Consider the following 3842-nt stretch of genomic DNA (forward strand, 5'->3'; position numbering starts at 1 on the left):
ATTTTTCTATGACTTTGAACTATCACTTTTGCTACTCTGGGCATTGTGCTGTGGCCTTGCTTCTACCCTGTAATGCAACTTCCTCCTTTTCCTCATCTTTCCTAGTTAATAGTCCCTCTGCAACAAAATAGCCAAAGTATTTGTGAAATCTATTCAAGAACATTACAAGAATAATCTCTAGTTCAAGGACATTATTTTACTCCATATGCTTTTAACAATAATATCATACTGTCCATCAAATACATCAAATTACATCTATTTATAAATGCTTATACTTTCTGAGGACTTTCCTCACATATTTAGTGCAGGTGTAGTGAAGTACTGTGAGTACCTTTCACCTTTTGGATAAAATATATTTGAAATAAAATGATAGATTTCAGATACAAAATGTAATCTGTTCTTAATCTACATATTCATATACCATATAAAGAAGGTAAAAGCATCACATTATTTAAAGTAATATCATTGGCCAAAAACCATGAGCTACTACGGCCAAAAACCGTAGTTCCTCCTGCTGATCATTGCTAGCTGTCTGCTCAGAATTATCCACATATTTTATGTAAGTGCATATTATTTTTATGTGGTATACATCACACAAGCACGTCAGCAGACTTACGTTCCCTGGGAACATAAGAGACTTTGCTATTGTGGTATTTGAGGAAAGCAGTCAGACGTGAGCAACAGGTTCTCTAAGAACCTTAACGTAAAACCTCAAATAGCTTTACTACAAAGAGATAAGTACAATAAAGTTAGAACAAAATAAAACTTTCAAAGAAACAGGTGGAGACTTTCGTGACAAGGAGTCGAGAAACAAATAATAAAACAAAAATTTCTGAATCAAAGGAGAAAATGTTGCTGCTAACTCCAGGAGTCCTGGATAAAAATGGACCTCTTGGCTCCTACCATTGGTCTCTCAACACAGCATAACATAAACAAACATTCAATCCTGCACTGCCCAGGAGACACAAACGTGTAAAGGCTACCTTGAGCTTTTCTAAAATCAAAACTGATTGACCACCCTCTGATAGACCTACCATTCATACCTGCAAGACCTCCCTCTAGTATCTCACCCAGTTCCTTTTTAATTTCCACCACATTTATCATTCCAGTCATGTTCAACAATGTCTATTCTGAAAAGACCTCCAACTTTATCAAAAGACCAATCATTAATCAAGAAAATATATTTTGATCCTCTGTCTTAGAAAAGCTTCCTTGGGATTATCTATCTTTGAAGGAAACAAGCACAATATAAAACACCAGTAAGCCTCATTTAATTAAAATAAAATGAGTCTTTGAATTATAACTGTGCTACTTTCCTATGCCCTGGCATTAGTGCTGGAATATAAAATTTGTATACCAAGAACCTCCTTATTAATGTTCAGGGATTATTTATTATACACTAAAGTCATGAATATGAAATAGCTCTTGAAATTTTAAACACACATTTTGTATTGTACTGGATAAAAACTCAAAAGAAAAGTAACCTCAAAGTAGCAAACTTTCACTCCTTTTCATCTTTTGCACAAAACATTTCTTTTGGAAATAAACTGACATTAAGAACAAATACTCCAATAGATACCACCACTTCCATGAGATCTGAAAATTGGTCTCTTCTCAAATGGAAGAAATTCATCCATAAAACCTGTGTCCAGCGGGTAGGAAGGCTGGAGGCATGGATATTGGTGAGTAGAGACTGCATAGCACTTACACGCCGTACAACTCTAATCTAAGGTACCTGGGCAGGTTTGGAATCTATTCTTTAAGCCCACAATGCTCTGTAGTTGAAAAGATACTGATCTCAGAAATGTTTAACAAGCAAACCTTTTCCGGAACTACTGGGTAACAAAAGGAATTGCCAGGGAAACGCAGGCTCTCTAGCTAGCTCTTGGACAAGCATCTGATTCCATCCACCTGCCACAAATAATCCTCAAGATAAGCGCTTCAGAAAGAAACAAGGGGCGGGAGGTGCGGGAGCGTGAGTGAATCTTCCTAAGTTTCCAGTTTCCCTGACACCACTTGGGGGTAGAACTTGGGTGTCTCTCTGCCTCGACTGGCCACTTCACTTCTTGAGGATCCAGAAGCTCCGAGCTCCAGATAACTGCGACACTCACCCGTGAGCGCAGGACCCTTCCGCCGTCTTAAGTCCCAGCTCTCAGTCCTGCCTGCTGCAGGAACACAATGACATATTTCACCCAGGCGGGCAGTTTCAGGGAACCGGAATTGGCCCCAACAGTTGCGGTGAGCCTGACTTAGGTTTGAGCGCACGAGCGCTAAACCCCAGACAAAGGCTGCCCTCGGTCTTCCCTGGTGCGCGCACTCCCTTGGTTATCGGTGACTGTCCCCCTCAAGCCCACGCAAGGAGCACACGAGCCTGTGAAGTGGCTGTCATCGATTCCTCACTTTCCGAGGGGTGCGGCTGGCTGACTAGTAACACGCTGGTGCAAACAGCGCGCGGCGCACTGGGGGCCGGGCAGAAACGACGTGCGCGCAGAGCGGGAGCGTGGGGCCAAGAGGTAACCACCCCAGACAGCGGCCCGAGCAGCCTCCGCTCACCAGAGCGGCGCCTGCAGGGTGAGCCCGCCGCCTATGGGTTGGGTCGCGACACCCTCCAGGAGCCCCCAGCCAGGAGTACTGGCTCTCCAGCCTACTCGCTGGGCAGAGGCACCTGCTACCTCCGCTCCAGGACTGGTTCTGTGCCAAGTCCCTTTCGGAGCCAGTACAACCGCCCAGGGCGAAGAGCCGAGGAGCGTGCGGATCCTCAGTGAGGCTGACCGAATGATCTCTGCAATCACTTACCCGTGGAGGGTGAAGTCGCCCAGGCGGCCGCCAGGCTGCGCGCGGCTGGCACCCCGGCGCGCGGGCATTCTCCCTTCCTTTGTCAGCGGCGGCTGGAGCGCTCCTCTCCAGCTGGCGGGTGAGCTGCCGGGTGGCAGGCAGCCCGGCTCTGGCTCCGCTTGCCAGCCCTCTCCCTTTCTCTGCTCCCCTCCCCTTCTCCGTCCCCCTCTCCGAGCCGGCATTCATTCGGCTCCCATGATGTCATCCGGTGGAAATCTGCCATGCTCAAAGCCTGGAATAATCCAGCGCTCACGCGGGGAACGTAAAGCGGGCGGAGGCGGCAGTAGAGCCTCTAGGAGTTCCCAGAACCTGGCAGAGACAGATTAACTGGAGTCAAGGACAGGACAGAGGAGGGGTCTGCAGAAAGGTGGCCCCGAGGGTGTGTGTGGGCTGGATGGGTGCGGCGGGGAATGAGTCCGAAATGTTCGCTGCTCTACAGATTCCTAAATCAGTATTTAGCCTGACGGCAGATGCCAGCAGAAAGTAGAAAGTTTTTTCTGGCTTCTCAGCAGCTTAAGCGCCCCACCGATGTGATGGACACCTGTGCTGCGGCCAGGAGAATGACTAGGGCCAGGAGAATGACTAGAACCCTTGTATCCTCCGGGCCCCAATCTCAATGAGAAAGTTTAGGGTGTCTGGCCAGTGACAGCCTCAGTGATGAGCCGTTAAGTGACACAGAAATTCGTGTATTGTTCCTAGGTGATGAAAGAGTTTGAGGCAAAACATTAGGAACATGGGTGCGCCACAATCTGCGATATACAAACCACGAAGACTTCTGCTTCCAGGTGAGACAGCACCAGCAGAAACGTGCCCCTCGCCTTAGCATTGCTTTCTGGTCCTTCCACCAAATACTACTGCACACTCCAGAAGGGACTCCCTCATGGCTTAGCCAAGGACTGCCATGGCTCATGAAACTATTTAAATCACAGGAGGTTTATTGAAAGTCAGAAAATGTGTGATGACTTTTGCTCAAGATTCCTTATAAGGTCAATAGACGTTGCATTAGA

General features: G+C 47.0%; 1 protein-coding gene across 1 annotated transcript in view; it reads right to left on the minus strand.

Moving 5' to 3' along the window:
* The window catches only part of LOC100944423 (E3 ubiquitin-protein ligase MARCH1), an 851823-nt gene extending 849643 nt beyond the window's left edge, over positions 1 to 2180 (minus strand). Inside the window, exon 1 of the mRNA XM_003794700.3 lies at positions 2112 to 2180. The gene's annotated coding sequence lies outside the window, so the exon portion shown is untranslated. The remainder of the gene's footprint in view (positions 1 to 2111) is intronic.
* Positions 2181 to 3842: the final 1662 nt, after the last annotated feature.

The sequence above is a fragment of the Otolemur garnettii genome, unplaced genomic scaffold (assembly GCF_000181295.1).
Source record: "Otolemur garnettii isolate 467f Iridium unplaced genomic scaffold, OtoGar3 scaffold00085, whole genome shotgun sequence".
Lineage (NCBI taxonomy): Eukaryota > Metazoa > Chordata > Mammalia > Primates > Galagidae > Otolemur > Otolemur garnettii.